Raw genomic sequence first — 14,907 nt, 5'->3', positions numbered from 1 at the left:
ATTTTGATAATTAGTCTGTGGTCAAAGTCAGTGGACAAGGACAATATTCGCCTCCTGTATTTAGGTGTGTGAACAAATAACTAACACATTTTAGACTTGATTTGCACCAGATATGATGGGAGGGTTAAGATCAGCCACAAGGTTGGTCTTCTTTTTTTGTTTTTGTTAGAACAGTAGGTCACATGGCAAAATCAGCTTAAGCCGTTTTTAACCTTTTTATCTAAAACTTCGTCCCGAGGTAAGGGAACTGCAATTGTATGTGGATTCGATTTTGAGAACAAACAGTCAAAGGTCAAGGTCACAGGAAAGGTAAAAAATATAGGTCACAAGCCAAGGTCTGCTCAAGAAGCTGTGATCTGACATGGGCCGAACTTAGTGGAAATGATATGGGTCAGGCAAGAATGAAATAAAAAAATCAGTTACGATGGAGTCGATTAAAGACGAATGTTACTGGGGTCACATTTTTGGCTTACAAACCAATTGGTGGGCGTGTGTTGCCTTCTGGGTATCCTTCTTACTTTGCACTTCATTCTCGTACTTTCCAGTCAATATTTCTCAGGTTAACGGAGATCTTTATTTTGTAAGGGGATCAGTGCATGGTTTCTCTAACCTCGCCAGTTAATAATATACCTATTAAACTGATTACAATGGGTTCTTTATTCAAACTATTAAAATGTGAAACATCCATATTCTGAAAGTTTCAGCTTTTTCAAAACAGTATCGTTTGTTTCCCTCATTTCCTCCCAGGAATGTTATTATTATTTTTTCCTTTATTTTTAGTGTCACATTCTCAGTCGGTGCAGCATTATCTGTTTCCATTTCTCCAGTTTCCCCGTTGTTTCCATACATCATTATGTGTGTGTACCATTCGTTTTTTGTGCAGCATTATTTATTTTCTCATTTCTTGGCCATAAAACACTACAGACTTAATTGTCTGCCCATCATTATTTAGTGTATTTTTCTTTCCCTGTGCAGTTTTATCTATGTGCTTTTTGTTTTCTCTGTTTACTTTTCCTCTCCGTCCTTGTGCAACATTTTCTATTTCCTTCTCTCCTCGGGGCAGCAGTATCTCTTTAACCCTTTGATATCTTTATCTCTCAAATCTTCCTTGTCTCTTGACGCATTTAGACTCACGCGGTTTTTCTTTTACATTTCACATTCTTCCTTCCAACAACCTCCCACAATTTTTATTATCTTTCCGTTAGCCTTCGTTCTTTTCCTCCCTAAAGCCACCTTTCTCTTCTTTCGTCTTTTAAAACTTCTCATCGATTCCTTTAGTTCCGTCCAACCTCTTTCCTCCTGCCTTCTGCAGATCTTTATTTTTTCTCTCTCTTTCTCCCCTGCCATTCCTTTTTCCTTTCTGCATGATTACTCGCTAAATTTGTCTTTCTCCTTCCTCCTTCCTCCTGTTCACCTTGGATGGATTTTCCCAACTCATTCGCAAATATTATTTTATTAATAAATTCGTTCTTCTATTTTTTTTTTTAATTGTTTTCTTTACTGTGGCATCCAGACCTTTGCCACTTTGAAGAAAATGAGTATTGCTGTAATGACGGAGCTTGTGTACCCCAGAGGTCATTGAAGTTGTAATGATCAGGTGCAACCATACTAGGCAAAAAGTGCTCCTTTTCGAAACGCCTTCTTTACTCCTGCACAGTTGTTGACTTTATACACGGGTTTTATTCTCCCCTGTGTAGAGAACAACTCTCATGCGTGGGCAGGCTCCCTACATATAGTACTTCTCAACAGGGTGGAGTCAAAGGCTTTTCATCTCAACATTCCTTCTCCTACTGGCTCCCTTCAACCTCTGTCTCTTCGCCGCACTGTTGCATCTTTATCTCTTTACTGTCGTTACTTCAATGGTCACTGCTTCTCCGAACTGTCTGCATGCATCCCTCCACCACTACGGCGGGCGCGTAGCACCCGTCTAGCAACAAACTCTCATCCCTTTTCTGTCCAACTCTCTAATGCAAGAGTTAACCGTTACTCCCAGTCATTCATGTATCAACAATTAAACCCTGGAACTCTGTCCCTCTGTCTGCAATTCCTACTGCTTATGATCTCCAGTCTTTCAGTGTGTCCAGGCATCTCGAAATGAACGGATCTTGAGTTTGGCTCTCTGTTACCTTGTATTTGTTTTTTTCTTGGAGAGAACAGTTTGCGGGCTCTTGGCCCTTGGTTCCTTCATCCATGCATTAAAAAAATATACGCTTTCATGTCTTATTCCTATTTTTGCCTTTTATCTGAATGTCACTTTTCTCTTACGTACCGTCACAATATTATACTGAATATCATTAGCCATAATTTCTGTTAACCCCCTGTTCTTTTAAAATTACTTCCTTAAATTATGTGTCAAATCAAGCGTTAGTGTGATAAAGTATCAAATGATCTCAAAACCTCGAGTGGTAAAGCGTGCTTTTTTGTGATGGGAGGAAAGACTGTATTTTGAGTACTTGGATGCCTATTAATGATATTTGTCCTCAAGCTTTGTTGCGGCTTTTCTTGGGAGATCTGAGGAAATAAAAAGGATCCTAACCCTCTCCCGCTCAGGACAACTACTGTAAGGTATTGCCTTACAGCTAACGCCAGATGACCACATTCAGCAACGAGTGAGTCAAAGGACAGTCAGAGTGTTATCCACTTTTTACAATAAATAATCTCTTTAGAGGTTAACACTTTCTAAACATATTATTATTGTTACAGTCAGAGGTTTATTTTTCACACACACACACACACACACACACACACACACACACACACACACACACACACACACACACACACACACACACACACACACACACACACAAACACACACACACACACACACGTGAAAAGATCGTACAAATATGCCATTTCCAGAGGAGTTCAGTTTGGTAGGAATAGTTTGTTGTTGTCATAGTCAGTTATGTCGCACCCAGTTGAGTCTAAACTGGTAGGAGTAACTGGTCGTTGTAACTGAGAGGAATAGGTTGTTGTTGATATGGTCGATTAAGTACCATCCAGTTGAGTCTAGATTGATGGATATAATTGATTTTTGTTGTAGTCGGTTTTAATCTGCTACAGAGCCAGGGGCGATCCCGTGTGTACTCCCGTGAACACACACACACACAGACAGACACACACACACACACACACACACACACACACACACACACACACACACACACATATACAGTATATATATATATATATATATATATATATATATATATATATATATATATATATATATATATATATATATTTATTTATTTATATATATACACACACACACGAGGTCTGCTTTGAAAGTACCCGACCTTAGGGTCTAAGAAAAATAAATAGCTAACCTGTTGAGCTAGGACACTAATCCCCCTCAAAGTATGCCCGTTCTGACTGACACACGTAGCCCAGCGTTCTTTCAACCGCCTGAAACACTTTGCAGAATCGGTTTTCGGTATCTCCTGCAGATGCTTCGTCGCATTCACCATTCTTCTCTCGGATGAACGTTGCTCAAGCCATGTTGGAATGTGCAAATCGCGATCCAGACTTTCTGAAGACTGTTATCACTGGAGATGAGACTTGGGTATACGGGTAACTACCCAGAAACCAAAGCACAGTCGTTCCAGTGGCAGATTGCAGAGTCGCCTCGGCAAAGAAACAAAAAGCACGACAGATCCGTAACAAGGTTGGATGTTGACATTTTTTTTCGACTACCGTGGTGTTGTGATTCACTAATACGCACCAGAACGTCGGACTGTCAACCAACATTATTACCTCGACGTTGTCCGTCGTCATCGTGACGTAGTTCGGCGGAAAAAAACAGACCTTTGAAAAGCAGTAAGTTGGAAGCCGTATCATGGCAACGCTGCTGCCCATTCTTCTTAATTGATTCAGGATTTTTTTACCTAAAAACAGCTTTCCGCATGTTCGGCAGGCTCCCCTCTCATCAGACATGGCTTCGTGCGACTTTTGGCTATTCTTCAAGATAAAAATTCCGCTGAAGGGTTCCTGATTTGAGACGGGAGAAGAAAGTATGACGAATGCGAAGAGCACCAGCAGGAGATACCAAAAGCCGTCTTTGAAAAATGTTCAGGCAGTGGAAAGAACGCTGGGCTACATGTGTCAAGCCAGAAGGGGCCTCCTTTGAGGGGGATTAGTGTCCTAACTCGAGGTTAGCTTTTTAATTTTTAGAGCCTAAGGTCGGATACTTTCTCGTGTATATATATATATATATATATATATATATATATATATATATATATATATATATATATATATATATATATATATATATATATATATTGAACACTAACGGAATTATCTCTTTCTCTCTCTCTCTCTCTCTCTCTCTCTCTCTCTCTTTCTCTCTACTGTATATATGTATTTATCTATATATTGAACACTGACGGAATTATATATATATATAAATAAATATATATATATATATATATATATATATATATATATATATATATATATATATATATATATATATATTGAACACTAACGGAATTATCTCTCTCTCCCTCTCTCTCTCTCTCTTTACTGTATATATGTATTTATCTATATATTGAACACTGACGAAATTATATATATATATATATATATATATATATATATATATATATATATATATATATATATATATGGTAGGTGAGAGCTAGGAGGGTTAGGTGTGGCAGGGAGGTTTTGAAAGTGAGTGAGTTGGATAAAAGATAGAAAATGATAGCGTATCAAGAGAAATTGAAAGATGAGTGGAACGCAGTGAAAGATCAGGAAAATGGCAGTGTGGAGGAGGAATGGCAGTTGTTTAAGAGTGCTGTGGTGGGGCATGCAGAAGAAGTGTGTGGTGTGAGACGTGTGGGTGGTGGTGTAAGAAATGCAAGTGAATGGTGGTGCGAGGAAGTAAGTATGGCTGTGGCAGAGAAGAGATGTGCATGTGAATTGTGGCTGCAGAGGAAGGATCAGGTGTCATATGAGAGGTATAAGGAAAAGAGGAATAGGGCGAGAAGAGCTGTGCATGATGCTAAAGTGGCAGCAGATGAGAGGTGGGGTAGGCGGCTGACTGAGAATTTTCAACAGAATAAGAAAATGTTTTGGAAGGAGGTGAAAAGGGTGCGAAAGGGAGAGTCGGGGAAGGAAGAGTGAATAAAAGCAGGGGATGGAAGGATGTTAATTGAGATTGATGCAGTAAGGAAGAGATGGGCAAAGTATTTTGAAAGATTGTTAAATGTAGAGGAGGAAAGGGTGGCTGAGATTGTGGCGGATGGAAGGGTGCAAGGAATAAATGTGTTGGGAGAGTTGAATGATTCTTTGATCACGAAGGAGGAAGTGGAGAAGGCAGTAAAGGAGATGAAAACAGGGAAAGCTGCAGGTATGGATGGGTGTGCTGTGGAATGCCTGAAGGGTGGTGGAGTGACTAGTGTTGACTGGTTAGTAAGATTGTTGAATGTGTGCTTTGTGAAAGGTATGGTGCCAGCTGACTGGACAAGTGCTTGTGTGGTCCCGTTGTATAAAGGCAAGAGTGATAAGTATGAATGTACTAGCTTTGGGGGTATAAGTCTGTTGAGTGTTGTAGGTAAGGTGTATGGTAGAGTGTTAATTATGAGAGTTAGGGAGGGTACAGAGGGAGTAATTAGTGATGAGGAGTGTGGCTTTAGGAGAGGGAGGGGATGCGTGGATCAGGTGTTTGCTGTGAGACAAGTGTGTGAAAAGTATTTAGCGAAAGGCAAGGATGTGTTTTGGGCATTCATGGATCTAGAGAAAGCGTATGACAGAATTGATAGGGAGGCTTTGTGGACTGTTTTAAGATTGTATGGACTTGATGGTAGGTTACTAAAATGGGTGAAAAGTTTTCATCTAAATAGTAGAGCGTGTGTAAGAGTGGGAAATGCTGTGAGTGATTGGTTTCAAGTGAGAGTGGGGCTGCGACAGCGATGTGTGATGTCGCCTTGATTGTTTAATATTTATATGGATGGTGTTGTAAGAGAGGTGAATGCAAGTGTTTTAGGTGGAGGCCTGAGTCGGATGAATGTCGATGGTGGAGAGTGGAATCTTAAGCAGCTGCTGTTTGCTGATGATACTGCATTGGTGGCTGATTCAGAGGAGAGATTGAGACAGTTGGTAGAGGAGTTTGGAAGGGTGTGTGAAAGGAGGAAATTGAAAGTAAATGAGAATAAGAGTAAAGTGATGAAGTGTACGAGGTTGGTAGATGGTAGGGGGATGAATAAAGTTTTGAATGGTGAGTTGCTTGAGAAGGTGGAGTGTTTTAAATATTTAGGGTCGGATGTTGCTATGGATGGTAGAATAGATGCAGAAGTGAAGTTTAGAATAAATGAAGTAGGAAAGGTGCTGGGAGGAATGAAAAAAGTGTTTAGATGTCGTTCGCTTAGAATGGATGTAAAGAGAAGGCTGTATGAGGGTGTTGTGGTACCGACTGCGTTATATGGGGCTGAAACATGGAATATGGGTGTAGCAGAGAGGAAAAGTTTGAATGTAATGGAGATGAGGTGTCTGAGGAGCATGTGTGGAGTGATGCATATGGATCGAGTGCAAAATGATGAAGTGCGAAGGAGAACTGGAGTTGTTCGGGAGATGGCTGGTAGAGTTGAGCAGAGGGTGTTGCGATGGTTTAGACATATGGAGAGAATGGATAATGAGCGATTGGTGAAAAAGATAACTAGATCTGATGTGAGAGGTGTAAGGCTGAGAGGCAGACCACGAATAGGATGGATGGACAGTGTGAAGAGAGCGCTGGATGCGAGAGGGATGTCTGTTGAGCAAGGAAGAGTGGCTGTGCGTGACAGAAATAAATAGAGAGAAATTGTGAATGAATAAATGATGACGCAGCCCTGAGGGGATATTCTCACGCATTTGGTCTGATTAGCTAGTCTGGTCAGGTGCGAGTAAGGGGATGGGTCTGTTATGATGTGGCAGGGGTAAACCAGCTCTGCTGTCGGGCCCTGCTGCGGATGTCACTGATTGCACTGTGCAGTTGACCCATGTGTGGTGTGGTGCAGTGAGGATCTGTCCGTTCTCCCCTTTGGGGCTAAGATGCGAATGACTGTGTTTGAATGGATGAGTAAATGGGGTGTGTGTCGTCCTGTCTCGGCTACCTCCCTTTCCATGGGTGAAGCAGCCAAGGTATATAGATAGATTGATAGGTGGGGACACTCACCGTCCACTCACTTGATGTATTGCTGCTCTCGGGTGTCTGCCCTTTCTTCTCCTCCATCCTTCTTTCCTTACATCCTCTTCTGTCTTTCTTTCCTTCATTCTTACCTCTTTCTTCTGCCTGTCGGTGGCTACATTAAGTAACAAGCCAAATGGTTTCCTGTACACCAGGGAACCACTTGCTATGCTGGGTGGTAACCATAACACCAAATTTTTGCGCCTGGTGATTTCGTGGGTAAATACGGCGCTCCAATCGGATTGAGCCGGTGAAGGTTTATATTCAGGGGGTGGTTGGGGTTTATTGCTCAGGTAATGCCACTCAGGGATGAGTGAGGCTGGTCAGGGGCGCACCCAGAAATATTTTTCGGGGGGGGGGGCCATAAAAATGAAAATTGTGGCTAGAAAAAAATCTAATGCAAGTCACTTTTATTTTCTTACAAGGAAGGAAATTTCGGGGGAGGCCATGGCCCCCTTGCCCCCCTCCCCGGGTGCGCCCCTGAGGCTGGTCGCTCTCATCTTAAATGTCAGGACCAACTTACCTAGCCCCGGGCTCCTACGCTCCTCATGGGGCAATGTAGGATTGGATGATAATGATTATATAGTAGACTGTACCACATGTCAAGCAGGGCAGTACTCCTGAGGTGGATGGAAAGCTGATGACAGGGAGTGCTGGAGCTCCCGTTTCGTCAGCCCTAAGGACTGGTTCCTGACCATCCCCCTTTCCTGAACTTTTTCAGTGTCTCAGTTACACAGAGAGTAGGCCAGGATGCTCTCCAATACAAATTTCTCTAACTATCTACATCAAACTACATGCACAGTACACACTACACTTCCTTTTCCAAAATTCAACAAAATTAATGGCGTCTCAACACTCAGCCTCGGAGTTCCCAAGGGGGGGGGGAGTCATAAATGCCCCCAACTTCCGCCCCTCTTCCGGTGACGACTTGAGCTGCCTGGAACCACTGTCTGACTCACTTCTCCTTCATTTCTGCAACATTCGCGGCCTTTCCTCTAACTTTCGCTCTGTTGAGCACCACCTCTCCTCCTCTAAACCTCACCTTCTCTTTCTAACCGAGACTCAGCTGTCTGAGGCAACTGACAGCAAACCCTTTTCTGTATCCTCCTACTTTCTCTATACTCATTTCAAAGCCAAAGGTGGCTGTTGTGTATATATACGCAACGACTTATCTTGCTCTTGTGTTCGTGAACTCGATTCTTCTGAATTCTGTACACTATGGCTTCGGCTTTCCTGTCATTCGCTGACTAAATATATCTGGCTGTTTACTTATCCCCTAATTCTACTGACTATAAAAAATTCTTTGACCATCTTACTTCTACGATGGAACACATTCTATCCATTTCTCCTTTCTCTGAAATCTCCATTTTAGGAGATTTCGATTTTCACCACCACCTTTGGCTCTCCTCTCCTTTCACTGACCCACCTGGTGATGAAACCTACATCTTTTCTATCCTTAATGACCTAGAGCAGCTTGTACAGCACCCTACCAGTATCCCAGACCTCCTTGGATAGAGCTCCAACATACTTGACCTCTTCCTTACAACTAATCCTTCTGCTTACACTGTTAATCTTTTCTATCCGTTAGGCTCCTCCGATCACAACCTTATCACCTTAACCTGTCCTATCACCCCGATATGGCCTGTGGACCCTCCAGGGAAACGTCATCCGTGGCATTTTTGAACCGCGGATTGGGAGGCCCTCAGGCAGTACTTCTTTGATTTTCCCTGGAATGATTATTGCTTCCATGGCCAGGAGCCATCTGAATGTGCCTTGCGCATTACGGAGGTTATTCTCTCGGGCATGGAAGCATACATTCCTTTCTCGTATCCTTTGTCTAATGGAAGTAAGCCTTGGTTTAATCACGCTTGTTCTAATGCTGTCTGTAACAAGGAGAGGGCCTACAAAAGGTACTGGAGCCAACCCACCACTGAATCACATCATCTTTACGTTTCTGCCTGGAATCGTGCTAAGTCTTTTCTTGACTCTGCTAAAAATAATTTCATCTGTACTAAATGCTCTCAACTCTCTAACTCAAATTCTTCCTGCTCCTTCTGGCACCTTGCCAAAAACCTTTCTAACAACTTTACCTCATCATCCTTCCCTCCCTTTTTTTCTACTCTGATGGTTCTGTAGCTATTTCTTCTACTGATAAAGCAGATCTCTTCGCACAGACTTTCTCCTCCAATTCCACCTTACACGATTCCGGTGCTGTTCCTCGATCACTTCCCCCTCTGACTTCCTCATGGCTGACATTAAAATTTCTTCAGCTGATGTATTTTCTGCCATCACTGGCCTCAATACTAACAAGGCATATGGGCCTGATGGAGTCCCTCCTGTTGTTCTCAAGAACTGTGCTTCTGTGCTTACACCCTGCCTAGGCAAACTCTTTAGCCTTTGTCTTTCAACTTCTACCTTTCCTTCTTGCTGGAAGTTTTCTCTCATTCAGCCAGTCCCAAAGAAGGGTGACCATTTCCAGCCCTCCAACTATCGTCCAATTGCTTTAACATCTTGTATTTCAAAAGTTTTCGAGTCAATTCTGAATAGAAAAATTTTAAGGCATCTTTCGTATCACAACCTTCTTTCTGATCGTCAGTACGGGTTCCGTCAGGGACGCTCCACTGGCGATCTTCGCACCTACCTTTCAGACTCCTGGTCATCCTCCTTTCGGGACTTTGGCAAAAGCTTTGCCATTGCACTTGACATCTCAAAGGCTTTCGATCGAGTCTGGCATAAATCTTTAATTTCCAAACTGCCCTCTTACGGTTTCTATCCTTCTATCTGTGCCTTCATCACTAGCTTCCTTTCTGGTCGTTCTATAGCCGCTGTTGTAGACGGCCACCGTTCTTCTCCTAGATCTATCAACAGTGGTGTTCCTCAGGGCTCTGTCCTATCACCAACTCTCCTCCTTTTATTCATCAATGACCTTCTAAGCTGTACATCTAACCCTATCCACTCATACACTGATGACTCCACCCTTCACCCTTCCATTTGGTTCCCACAACGCCCATCTCAGCAGTTACTTCAACAAACAAGGGATGAGGCTATGGCACATCTAATGTCTGACTTGGCTGGTATCCCTGACTGGGGTAAAAATAATCTTGTTGTTTTTAATGCATCTAAGACTCAGTTCTTACACCTATCAACCCGACAAAATCTTCCACAGGTATACCCACTAATGTTTAATAATATTCAGCTTAATCCTGCATCACCCTTGAACATGCTTGGGGTTTCATTTACTCGGGACTTACCTTGGAAAGATCATATTACAACTCTTGTAAAATCTGCTTCCAAGAGATTGGGTGTGCTAAGCCAACTCCGTTCTTTCTTTACCCCCGCACAATTGTTGACTCTATACAGGGGTTTTATCCGCCCATGTGTGGAGTACAAGTCTCATGTGTGGGGAGGCTCCCCACATACTGCTCTTCTCAATAGGGTGGAGTCAAAGGCTTTTCGTCTCATTAACTCTCCTCCTCTTACTGACTCCCTTCAACCTCTGTCTCTTCACCGCACTGTTGGATCTTTATCTCTTTTCTATCGCTACTTTAATGGTCACTGCTCCTCTGAACTGTCTGCATGCATTCCTCCACCTTTACGAAGGACGCGTAGCAACCGTCAAGGAGCAAACTCTCATCCCTTTTCTGTTCAACTCTCTAATGCAAGAGTTAACCGTTACTCCCAGTCCTTCATTTATGCAACAGGTCAACTCTGGAACTGTCTCCCTCTGTCTATATTTCTTGCTGCCTATGATCTCCAGTCTTTCAAACGCAGTGTGTCTAGGCATCTCGAAATGAATGGATCTTGAATTTGGCTCTCTATTGTATTTTGTTTTTCTGTTGGAGGAAACTGTTACTGCGGGCTCATGGTCTTTGGTTCCTTCTTCCTCGGATAATATATATACTGTATATATATATATATATATACTGTATATATATATATATATATATATATATATATATATATATATATATATATATATATATATATATATATATATATATATTCCCCCAGTGTTCAATATGTTGCTTATCATTTTCCTCACGGTTATTCATGTAGACAGTTGAAAAGGCAGCTCGTCATGATCCTCCATAATTTCAACGTCTTGGCTAGACAGGAGTTGATCGCGGTAGTAACCTGATTCGGGGAAATTTGGCGCATGAAGTGATATATCGTATCCCTAGGGCAGTGTGTGTGAATGAGGTGGAAATGGGGGAGGAGCCGAAGAAGAGATGGAGGAGTAGGGTAGAGAAGTATATAATGGGTGTGTGTGTGTGGATTGGGAAACAGGGTAGCCAGTTGGCGGAGTGGAGACATGGTGACTTCGAATATATGCGTTTGCGGTCACCCCTTTCGTTCTGGCGATAGATAGATAGATATCCTTTCAGCCAGACTTATATTGCTGATATCGTACAGAGGAACAAAACCTTGCCAGCTTTTATTGCGTTTATTTCAATCTTTTGGGAAACCGATGACAATCCTTTGTGACTCATCATGCCAAAAGAATCATCTGTGGCCAGAGGAACATAGCCTACTAAACTTCTCTCATGTTTGGCATAGTCACTGTCTGAGAAAAGTTAGAAATAGAAAAAGTGAACTATTAGGCGAACCTTTGTCTCCAAAAAGTTGCAAAATTTATGGATCCAACCTGAATTTAGTAATATACTAAGAAGCGTAAAATACAGTGCAGCTCCAATGTCGCTGTTGTGGTTATAAGCAATAGTAGCTGCAACTTCAGGTTCACCTGGATGCGAACCAGGCCTAAGCTGCATTCTTCCTGCAGTCCACTACCCTCCTTTCGGGGGATAGGAAAACTAATGAGGGATGTTTGTACTCTAAGCCCAGGCAGTGGAGTCGCCTGGTTACGTCAGTGCCACAACTCTCCGGTACCGTTTTTAAGAATACCATTCAAACAAATTACGAGTGAAAAGTCCAGATAACTGCATGGTGTTGTAGATGGTCACCAAAGCTTCCAGGACGTAGCGAAACTCGGCTTAAAGAAAGTGGTGAAACTGAGGATACCAAAGGAGACAGAACTTACCGTTTGGACAAAGAAATGAAGACATTTACTGGTGTGCCTGTGTTTACATTGGACGAGATACTTATGAGGGACGCCTTCTCCTGTTGGCACCCATATGGCCGGACTCCTCTTCTGCTTGGTTATAATAAAGTCTCTCAGCTTCTGAACTGCAGAAAAGGGCAGCTTGACCCTGCAGTCCACCAGGTTGATATACAAGTGAGCTTGGAGTTACAAAAAACAACCATCACCACCACCACCATCCCTTCATCAATAGCAACAACAAGTACTACTACTACTACTACTACTATTACTACTACTACTACTACTACTACTACTATTTATTTCATCACAAACATATTAATGACGCATATTTAGGACTGATACAGGGATGTGTCATGTCTCCATGGTTTTTCAGTCTGTATATGGATGGGGTTATAAAATACATAAAAGGTAGGGTAGTGGATGTTGGAGCGCCCCTAATGAGAGAGGGCAATGTTTGGAAACTCCCTGTACTGTTGTTTGCAGATGATACTGTGTTGTTAAGTGAAGACGAAGGGGAGTTGCAAGGCTTGGTGGATGAGTTTGGGAGAGTGTGCAAGAAACGGAATCTAAAGGTGAATGTATGGGGGAGTAAAGTTATGATCTTCGAGAGAAGTGAAGTCAGTGAATGTACAGTGAGGTTGGATGAGGAGGAAATGGAAAATGTGAGTACGTTTAAGTACTTGGGTAGTGTGATGAGTAAAGATGGAAATTTAGAGGGTGAAGTGCTGAAAGGGTACAACAAGGAACAAAGGTTGCTGGTTCCTTGACAGCAATGATAAGAAACAGGGAAGTGAGCATGGAAATGAAAAAGTTACTACATGACAATATTGTGATACTAACTGTAACGTGTGGAAGTGATGCTTGGACCTTGTTGGAGGGACACAAGTCAAGAGTGAGAGCAGTGGAAATTAGTTATATGAGAGGAGCATGTGGAGTCATTTGAGGAGACAGACTGAAAAATGAGGAAGTGAAGGAGCGTTGTGGTGTGGATGTGGATGTGATAGGAAGCATTAGGAGAAATACACTGAGATGGTCCGGCCATGTGGAGAGGATGGAGAGAGAGACTGACGAGGAGTGTGAGTGAGGTGGAGTGGGGGTAGAGGAGAGGAGAGGCCAAGGATGAGATGGAGGGATGGAGTGGAGACTTATATGAGACAGGGGGGTGATCTGGGAGCAGGGAAGTGAAATGGCGGGGGACGGCGACATGGAGGTGATTTGTTTGTGGCCACCCCTTACGGGATTATGCTGTCTGGCAATAGACAGATAGATAGATATTTTAACAATGCAATAAATGTTGCTGCTGTGTGAGAAGAAAAGCATTAGCCATTGCACTTACCATCTTGACTATACTCTTTTCACTTTAAGTTGACATAAATTTGCAGTTTAAATAATAAAGTCATGCTGTGTATTTGTGTGTGTCTGTCTGAGCGTTTGTTCGTTTCTTTCACGAGAACAGTAATATATATATCGACCTAATTCTTTTTCCAGTGGGTCGGAGTAAGTCCAAGGAGTGTCAGAAGAATATGGCGATAGCATGCAACGCGACGGCACTAAATTATTGGAAATCGTGCCACACGAAAATGTGTGTGTGTGTGTGTGTGTGTGTGTGTGTGTGTGTGTGTGTGTGTGTGTGTGTGTGTGTGTGTGTGTGTGCGTGTGTGTGTGTGTGTGTGTGTGTGTGTGTGTGTGTGTGTGTGTGTGTGCGTGTGTGTGTGTGTGTGTGTGTGTGTGTGTGTGTGTGTGTGTGTGTGTGTGTGTGTGTGTGTGTGTGTGTGTGTGTGTGTGTGTGTGTGCGTTTCTTTCACGAGAACGGTAATAGATACCGACCTGACTCTTTCTGCATTAGGACAGGATAAATTCAAGGTGTTTAGGAAAAATGACAAGTATAATTTTGGCGATCACGCACGCCACGTGACAGAGCGAAAATGTCGGGAATCGCAACACGCGAAAATGTTTATCTCTATTTTTGTTCGTTTCTTTCTTGAGAACTGTAGTAGATATCGACCTAATTCGTTTTGCATTAGTGTAAGAAAAACACCAAAGGAAATTTTTGGCGATCGCGAGCTACGCAGACGCTCGACATTGTCAGAAATCGCGACACGCGAAAATATGCAAAAATAATATTTTCAGCTTTTTGGTCGGAACCGGTCATTGTGGACTCAGTAATGGTACGGGAACAAGGATAATGGTAATTGCAAACATTTTGTGATGGAAAGGGTATTAGTTACTCCCACAGATTTTTACGGGCAAGCACCAATTTCTCTATAAAGAATGCTAATTAAAAAAAAAAAAAAATGACATTTGAATATTCTCCTAGTCAAAAACAAGTGCTACGGGAGGGATGTAGTCTTTTTCTGCCACTGAGCTACGTGAAATAAGCTGCAATTAGGCTGAGCATTTTGTTCAAGCCAAGGAGAAAAGAGTATAGCTGGGGAGTTCAAAAGGACCTTAGTTTAGATTTAAAATGACATAAGGACCATGACAGTAATATCACAAAGCACTATACGGGAATGTGGGAGGAGTAGGGGCAGGCCAAGGGACAGATAGGGGGACGGAGTAGAGAGGTATATGAGAGATCGGGTGTGTGTCGGAGGGAAAGCAGCCTAAAGGCAGAATATAGGGTGCCATGAATACGATTTGTGTGTGGCCACCCTAATGGTACTGAGGCGTCTAG

This window comes from Coenobita brevimanus, chromosome 43 (assembly GCF_032717465.1).
Source record: "Coenobita brevimanus isolate Jiangsu-jjx chromosome 43, ASM3271746v2, whole genome shotgun sequence".
In the NCBI taxonomy this organism is placed as follows: Eukaryota; Metazoa; Arthropoda; class Malacostraca; order Decapoda; family Coenobitidae; genus Coenobita; species Coenobita brevimanus.
Note: the sequence above shows the minus strand (reverse complement) of the source record.